Source organism: Prionailurus bengalensis, chromosome A1 (assembly GCF_016509475.1).
Source record: "Prionailurus bengalensis isolate Pbe53 chromosome A1, Fcat_Pben_1.1_paternal_pri, whole genome shotgun sequence".
Classification (NCBI taxonomy): Eukaryota; Metazoa; Chordata; class Mammalia; order Carnivora; family Felidae; genus Prionailurus; species Prionailurus bengalensis.
The window spans coordinates 12,601,599-12,610,702 of NC_057343.1; the positions used below are offsets into that span (position 1 = coordinate 12,601,599).

General features: G+C 36.2%; 1 long non-coding RNA gene across 1 annotated transcript in view; it reads right to left on the reverse strand.

Moving 5' to 3' along the window:
* Window positions 1-3,581, reverse strand: part of LOC122481315 — a 70,189-nt gene extending 66,608 nt beyond the window's left edge. The window contains exon 1 of the long non-coding RNA XR_006296822.1: window positions 3,451-3,581. This is a non-coding gene — a long non-coding RNA (uncharacterized LOC122481315). The remainder of the gene's footprint in view (window positions 1-3,450) is intronic.
* Window positions 3,582-9,104: the final 5,523 nt, after the last annotated feature.

The window sequence follows — 9,104 nt, forward strand, 5'->3', positions numbered from 1 at the left end:
TCATGCATGTTCCACAGGGCAGGGAATTTTATACATCCAGTACTTTATGGTTGAAATTCGGTTTTGCGGGCTAGCCTGAGCAAATAAGAAAAAGATAATATGTCAGATGAACAAATGTACATTAGGCTGCCACAAATCTATGTGGAAGGATTTGTCTCCTATCTCTGAAGAAATTGGACATTGGCAAACTTTCTCTCCTATGAAGTCTCTGACTTCATGATATATACAGAGGAAACAGAAGCTGGTTCTTTAGAAAGTGTTCCCTAGAATAGGGAACAGAGAGGGAAACTTCTAGATTACACTGTCCATCTACCTAAAGATTCACAGATGTAACAGCAAAAGCAGTTATTCTACCAAGCCGGCCCCTGCTTGCATGCCTCATTTATTAGTGAACATCTTAGAAGGAATGGCCAATGGCATATATTGGTAGTGAAAACAGATTACAGAAAAAGATTTTCAGAGCATATAAATATTCTTGTAGTAACATCTGAGATTATATATGCCTCCGCTCCCAACTCCATGTCAGTAACAATTGACTGAGGACTCAGATTACCATCTTGTTCAGAATCGGCCAAAAAAATAAAATACTCCCAAATACTTCTTACCTAATAATTTACAAAGTTACCCTATCCTGAATGAGCTAATTTGGAAATAAATGACCTGTCCCAGGATAGTTAAGAGCTTACTGTAAAAACAAAGTAACAAGAATGAAAAAAACTAGAAAATCAGCTAAAACAGGTCCCAAATGCCTCTTTGATAAATTATATTCCTTTAAGAGGCAATAAGCAATGGAATATAGCATCACACTAAAACTACTAGCTTTCCTCTTTTTAACTTTCGTTGTTAATCTTAAAAAAAAATCAATTAATTTGTAATAAGCATTTTCTTCTTGAGCTGAGGAAGTTTCTGAGAAGAAAGCCTTATATAAAAGTCTACACTATCTATGGGGCACCTGGGTGGCACAATCAGTTGGGCATCAGGCTTCGACTCGGGTCATGATCTGATGGTTTGTGGGTTCGAGCCCTGCATCGGGCTCTGTGCTGACAGCTCGGAGCCCAGAGTCTGCTTCTGATTCTGTGTCTTCCTATCTCTCTGCTCTTCCCCTGTTCATGCTCTGTCTCTGTCTGTCTCAAAAATAAACATTAAAAAAAATTTTTTTTAAGTCTACACTATCTCTCATTCTTCACCAAAAAAGAAAGAAAATTTGGATCATAGTAAATATAATTAAGCTGTACTACACGTTTCTTTTCCTTTCTTAGAAAATAAACCTTACTTTTTAGAGCAGTTGTTTTAGGTGCATTGGAAAATTGAGCAGAGAGGGTACAGAGATTTCCATATGTCCCTGCCCCCACGTATGCAGCCTCCTCCACTATCAACATCCCTGACCAAAGTACTAGATTTGTTACAATTGATGAACCTACACTGATTCGTCATTGTCTCCTGAAATCCCTAGCTTGCCCTATGGTTGACTCGTGGTATAAATTTTGTGGATTCTGACAAATGTATAATGACATGTATCATACACCATAGTTTTCACTGCCCTAAAAATCCTCTGCTCTACCTATTCATCCATCACTCCCCACTAACCCCTGGCAACCACAGATCATTTTACTTTCTCCCTAGTTTCGTCTTTTCCAGAAGGTCATATAGTTGGAATTATACAGTATGTAGCCTTTTCAGATTGGCTTCTTTCACTAAGTAATATTCATCTTTTTTCTTAAAGGCATTATAAAACTTTCCCAAAGCCATGTACGTTGGTATGGCAAAGTGAGAAAGAGTCTGAAGGCTCACACTGAAGTACTAATTTTGCCCTTCTGGGCAAGTCACTTACCTTCACTAGGTCTTGGTTTTCTCATCTGTAAAATCAGGATAACATTAATACCTATCCCACTAACTTTATGATGTTGTGAAGATCAGGTTTCTCTTCTAAAAAAATGGAGGTATTAACGTCTATGTTGTAGAGCTATTGTATGAATTAAATAGGCAATGTGGGGGCGCCTGGGTGGCGCAGTCGGTTAAGCGTCCGACTTCAGCCAGGTCACGATCTCGCGGTCTGCGAGTTCGAGCCCCGCGTCAGGCTCTGGGCTGATGGCTCAGAGCCTGGAGCCTGTTTCCGATTCTGTGTCTCCCTCTCTCTCTGCCCCTCCCCCGTTCATGCTCTGTCTCTCTCTGTCCCAAAAATAAATAAACGTTGAAAAAAAAATTTTTTTTAAATAGGCAATGTGTGTGAAGAGCTTAGCACCACACCTGGAACACATTACATATTTAATAATGGTAGCTAACCATGCTATTGTTATTATAATGTATGCTAAATACTTTTTATTTGACCTTTTAAAAACTGTTCTCTGCTTTTAACCATCTTGCCTGTGGGGCACAATTTCTAAATTGAGTACTCCTCCCTCGGGATTTCCTGATGAGATCAGCCAGCAGGAGGTCCCAGAGGAGGTTAGATGTTGGGAGTGAGAGAGACAGGTCTTTACTTCTGCACCTCTTCTCCGTCAGGCTGTAGTTTGGTTGTGACTGCTGGGCAACCAGCTTACAGTTGGCTTCCCTTAACCCTGACCATCCCTGTATAAGCAATCTCTTATATTATCCCTTGAGGTAATTTAGAAAGTTTCTGCCATTTCCTGTCAGGAAGACACATAATGTTTGCCCTTCATATTTATTGGCAAAATCATTATTTTTTTTTAACATTGTAAAGCAGCCAAGGCATCGTAAAATCGAGAACCATACGCAACTCTACAAAATCTTGCAAGTTATTACGGACATCCCTCTATATCCAACACTGGTCAGGATTTATGAAATGTACTTTTAGATTCAATTTTAAAAGTGGAAAAAATTATAGAGATTTGGGAAAAAGTTATAAAAGTTGTAAAATATCTATGAGAAAGGCTGGTCAATTTTTCCTCATTAAAATATACCAAAAAGTACAACAACAACAAAAAAACATCCCTGGGTATTATTAGTTAGCTTTGTAATGCAAAGATAACTATTTAAAGTGTAGTTAATGCTTGTGGCTGATGTTTCACAGATGTGTTCCCCAATTTGATACCTCATTTCTGGAACCATGGTGGGATATGGGCCATCTCAATAGGGAAGACTTTTATAATAATAGTTCAAGAATATTTTCAACTGCACCAAGAATTTTCACTAACAATGAAGAAATTAATTGAAGTACATATAATCCTCCTCTGCTATGGCTCTACGGATTGCAATGAACTAAAACCATATTACCTTAACAAAATCACTGACTGCATTTTTTTCCAATTCTATAAATATTAACTATATATATATGTTTATTACAAATCATGTTATAATGAAAAACAGGTCAGCCTTAATGCTAAATTTAAAACAAAAAAGTAATAGAGAATGTGCGAATGTGGTGCTGACTTTATTGCATGAATGGGACATGACACTCCACCCAGAATATTCTGTAATAAAGCTACTTACTTTAGGTTTTGGTCGAGCTCCAGTTGACATCTGGTTTGGCACACCATCAAGATTCTCGATGTTTCCAGTTTTATTTCTACAAATTCCTTTCCTCTGACGATTTTTTTTAAAGCTTACTCTTCAGGTTTATACAATTCTGCAGAAAAAAAATTTAAGCAGGTTATTTTTCACATACAAAGAATTATTCCTAGGCAATAATTCATCTAAATTAGTCAATGAAAATCCATTTTTTTAAAAAAAATAGTTTTGAAAATTAACATAAACTGTGAGAATATTCCTAAATATTAATAATTTTTCCAAAGACATTTATGCTTAGGATCAGTGAGATCAGCCTAGTTAAGCCTAAGAACCTTCTGTAAATGTAAATTTATAAACTGAAATTACTTTTGATCTACCAAGGTAAAATATAGTACTATATTGGCATATTGTAAACTTTCTAAAATGTAAAACCAAAGGTGTTTTATTTTTTAATTTTTTTTAATATTTATTTATTTGGGGGGAGAGTACAAGTGGGGGAGGGGCAGAGAGAGGGGAACAGAGGATCTAAAGAAGGCTCTGCACTGACAGACTGACAGCAGTGAGCCCAGTATGGGGCTTGAATTCACAAACCTGGAGATCATGACCTGAGCCGAAGTCAGCTGCTCAACTGACTGAGCCACCCAAGGGCCCACCAAAGGCGTTTTAAAAATGGAAATAAGATGTGGCTCATACACAGCCACATTATTCCTTTAGGCTTTACGATCTCAGTTTATGTATTTTATAAAGTAGGGAGCAAACTGTAAATTTATATTTCTGAGGGTTAGCTACAGAACTAAAATTACTAAAAACATATTAGCATAAAGAGAATCCTAAACTTTTCAGATACAGTAAAAGCCTTTTTCTAGAATACTGGGTAAATTCTCATTGAATTGGAGTAATTAAGTTTATCTTCGTTATTTCTTCCCATTCCTTGCAAGTCTTCCACATCTCTCTAGGGCCAAGTTCCTTATTATAATTTACCTAGAAGCTTCTAGTGCAAAGTTTTATCCTGGTCTATTCCTTCTGGAAAAAGTATCAAATTTTGCAGGAGTATGAAGGTTAGAAATGTGAATTTTTCATTTAACTAAAATTTTGCTCATTGATCATCAGGTTGTTTGGGGGCGGGGTGGATAAAAGATCTAGAATAAACAAACTTTATTGAATTATGTATGAATGTAGCACTGCCAAATACAAGCTATATAACCTTGGAGTTAATATGCTCAAATCTTAATTTATTCACCTGTAAAATAACACAGGCATTTATTGAACACTTCTTTGTGCCTGGCATATTTGACCAATGGTATGTGAGTACGTAAGAACCTGCCAAGTCTAAGTGGAATCATTAATTCTCTTGATGCTTGCAACAACTCCCCTGTGGGGAAAAGAACTGACTATGATGATGAGAATGATAGGGATATGGTGATGATAATGGTAGCTAATATCTGTTTGACAGGCACTGTTATGTGTTTTATATATTTACCTTTTTAAAACAATTTCGTGATGTGTTCTTCACAATGAAAATTTACTAACTCAAAAATGTGTCCTACAAGGGTTTGCAGGATATAGAAGAGTGTGTACACACTTCTGCCCATGAGGAAAGGCCATGCAGAAACGACTTCAAGTCCACAGAGTTTTAAAGGTATGAATTATTAAATTAAAAAAAAAACAGCAACAAATAGGACTATAATGAACAGGCAGCCGGGGGAGCTGACAATACAATGAGTTGGCCATTGGGTTGACCAATGAGTGCTACACTTTGCTGATTACGACTAATGTCTATCTCTGCCACAAGTGTAGACAATTTGACAGATGCCTAGAGCAACATTCACTGTGGGCTCATTTGTAAAGTGAGATGATGCTGGCAGCTATTTCAATAGGCTGCAGTGCACTGCATGAAAGCCTCTTAAGTGTTGTTGCTGCTGTTTTCACTCAGCAGGTGGGGACGGTCTTCTTTTCCTTTAGGAAATTAGGAACTATATCTTATTCAGGAAAAATACTAACATTTGCTGACAGACTATTAAATACAAGATCCCATGTATGATACTTTCACATATATTACTTCACTTTCTTCTTCCCACCAACTCTGTGAGCTGGGTCTTATTGTTCTCATTTTATAAAACAATTTGTAAAGAGAATAAGTTACTTGACCAGGCTCACATGGCAAATGAGAACACTTAGCTCTCTTGATTCTTCTCAGTGCTTTCTCTACATCCCCATATTTCTCTTTGTATGCTTGTCCAGCCCCATGTCTACAAGGACCTCTTCTGTCTAAATCCCATCATAGCCCCTGTTCAGGTGGTTAACAGGCTTGGGCTCCCCTAAGCCTTGTAGATGATGGATACCCACAGAGATTAGGGATTGAGGCTGAATCTGCAGGAAGGAATTGACCATAGTAACCCAGCAGCTTTTTCGAGCTCCCAGGCAGAGAGGTAAGGCCACTTACAGCACTTAACAAATGTGTGCTAAGGCACTTTATATTTTTGACACTGTTATAAATAACATCCTTTTGTAAAAAGAAAAAGGATTTTCTAGGTTCAGTAATTGGTATATAGAAATTCAATTGATTTTTCTTAATTGATGTTGTATCCATAAATATATGTAAGCTCTTTTATTAATTTTATATATTTGGGGGTGTTGTCTTTGTACTCTTAAATATGGGACCAATGATACTTTGTTTCCTTTCCATTCCATTGTAGTTTGCTTTCTTTCATTTTCCTTATTACTAGTCTAGGACCTCTAATCAGTGTTGATTAGAGGTGCTACGATAGGATATCCTGATCTTATTTCTGATTTTAAGGAGAATGCTTCTAATACTTCTCCATTTAAGTGTGATACTGACTGTATGGTTTTTGTTTTTGCTTTAATCAGGCAGTTCCATTCTTGTGATCAAAACTTTCTACATGAAAGAATGTTGAATTTTACTGAATGCATTTCCTCCATCTATTAAGATAATCAAATTTTTCTTCTTTAATCTTCTAATTTATAAATCATACTAATCTTCTATGAAGTCAACCATGCATTCCTATACTATATTATCAAAGTACCCTTCTAGTCTTTAAAGATTATTTATCATAATGACTCTTAGAATTTATCAAATTCCCTTAGGTAACTGGACATATCAACACACTATACTAAGATATTTACAATTATTGTTTTTAAAGTTTATTTATTTTGACAGAGAGCATGCATGCCCACGTGTGTGAGTAGTGGAGGGGCAGAGAGAGAGGGAGAGAGAGAATCCCAAGCAGGCTCTGAGCCGACAGCAGGGCTCAATCCCATAAACTGTGAGATCATGACCTGAGCCAAGATCAGGAGTCGGACACCCAACCAACTGAGCCACCCAGGCATCCCAAAATATTTACACTTATTAAACCATTCTTATATTCATGACATCAACTGTGCTTGGTTGTGATAAGCAATTCTTTTTAATCTTATTTAGTTCAGTTAGCTACTGTTTGCTTTAGTATTTTTGCATCCATATTCATTTTTGTTCTTGTATCAAGTTTTTGTATCAAGAAGATGTTAGTTTTGTAAAATAAATATGGAATCTATGCATTTTTACAAATGAGATTCAGAAATTTTATACTGCATGAGAATTGTCCATTCTTTGAAAATTTCAAAGAATTCACAGGGAAACCCATTTGGCTCTTAGGGGTAGGTACTTTTTTTTTTTTTTTTTTTTTTTGAGAATGTGTTTAATTTATCCCATTGGCTTTTGGTCTATTCTGGTATGTAACTCCTGAGTTCTGATGATACATACTTTAATATAACATTGTCCATTACAAAGTCTTTCAAATTTATTAGCATACCCATGTGTACTCTTGTACTTTTAAAATCATACTGGGGCGCCTGGGTGGCTCAGTTGGTTGGGCATCCGACTTCAGCTCAGGTCATGATCTCGCGGTCCGTGAGTTCGAGCCCTGCATCGGGCTCTGGGCTGAGAGCTCAGAGCCTGGAGCCTGTTTCGGATTCTGTGTCTCCCTCTCTCTCTGCCCCTCCCCTGCTCATGCTCTGTCTCTCTTTGTCTCAAAAATAAATAAATGTTAAAAAAAATAAAAAAAATAAAAAAATCATATTATATATGATATTATAGCCTTCTTGTTCCTAATTTTATTTATGTTATTTAGTGGAAAGAGCCTAGATTTAAGTTAGACAGACTGAATACTAAGGCTGACAGGTAAATTCATTTGTTAGGTCTCAGCTTAATCACTAGAGCCTCTGGGAAACCTTGCATCACTCCTAGATGTTTCTATGGATTTCCATACTTCCTCTATCAAAACATTTGTTTCTTAGTATTATTGTTGTTTGTTTAATGGGCACCTTCAAAGTTAAACTGTAAGCTCTATGAAGGTAAAGACGAGGTATGTCTGGTTTACCATCAAACATCTAGCATTGTCTGAAACAGAGTAAACACACCGTAAATCTTTGTTTGAATGAACAAGTAATTGTTCCGATGTTTTACTCTGCCTGTATCTTCCATAAGACCATAAGTTTTAATTGACTTTTATAGCTACCATACCAGAAGACCAGAAGAGTGATTTAAAATGCCACTCTGCAGCTAGAGTGCAGGTTTCAAAGCTAGGCTCTGCCATTCACTAGCTGTGTGACTATAAACAAACTACTTCACCTCTCTGTACCTCAGCTGCCTCTCTGTAAAACTAGAAATAATAATGCTGTACTGTAGGGAGTTTATATATGCAAAACACTTTAAATACTGGTACACAGTATGTGATGACTTCATGATAGCTATTACTATATTAGTAGATGACAAGTAAATGAATGGATAAAAGTATAATGAACTTATAAAAATAGGGAAAATAGTGATCATATTTGATCTGCCTCTTGGTGTTCTGAGGATCAAGTGATAGGAATTTTAAATAATGAAAACTATTTGGAGTGTTTTATTAGAACCATTACAAATGGAAACCCCCACTGGCCACACCAAAGAGAACTGTTTTCTTCTTTGGAAAAAAGTGACAAGGCCAGAGAAATATTTAATAAGGATTTATTCCTATTTGGAGCAAAAAATTGGAATATTTTTCTTAAATTGGAATTTTTCTTTTGTATTTTAGCCTCTACAATAATACAACTAGGTTATGTTAAATATGCACTTTCAACAGTTTAATTTAATGTTTTCACTTTTATTTTTTTATTTTTATTTTATTTTAGAGAAAAAGAGAGTGTGAGTAGGGAGAGGGGCAAAGGGAGAAAGAAAGAGAATCTTAAGCAGGCTCCATGCTCAGTGCAGAGCCTGACACAGGGCTCAATCTCACAACCTTGGGATCATGACCTGAACCAAAATCAAGAGTCAGATGCTCAACTGGCTGAGCCACCCAGGTGTCCCTAATTTAATGTTTTTATAACTACCACCAAATACCTAAATTAAAATTTTTCTTCAGCCTTGATAACTCTTTTGGAAATAACCTGATTTTCCAAATATGTTTTCTTTCTAGATTTTTATTTATTACTTTCTGTAGTTCATACATTATTCAAACAATGCCTCATCATTTGTTTTTCTCCTGGACAAAGAAATTTTAAAATGCTATCCTTATCATCATTCTCAAAGGTTGCCATGTGTACATATTGGCCCTAAAGTATGAGACTTCACTGATACAATAATCTTGAATATTTTCTCC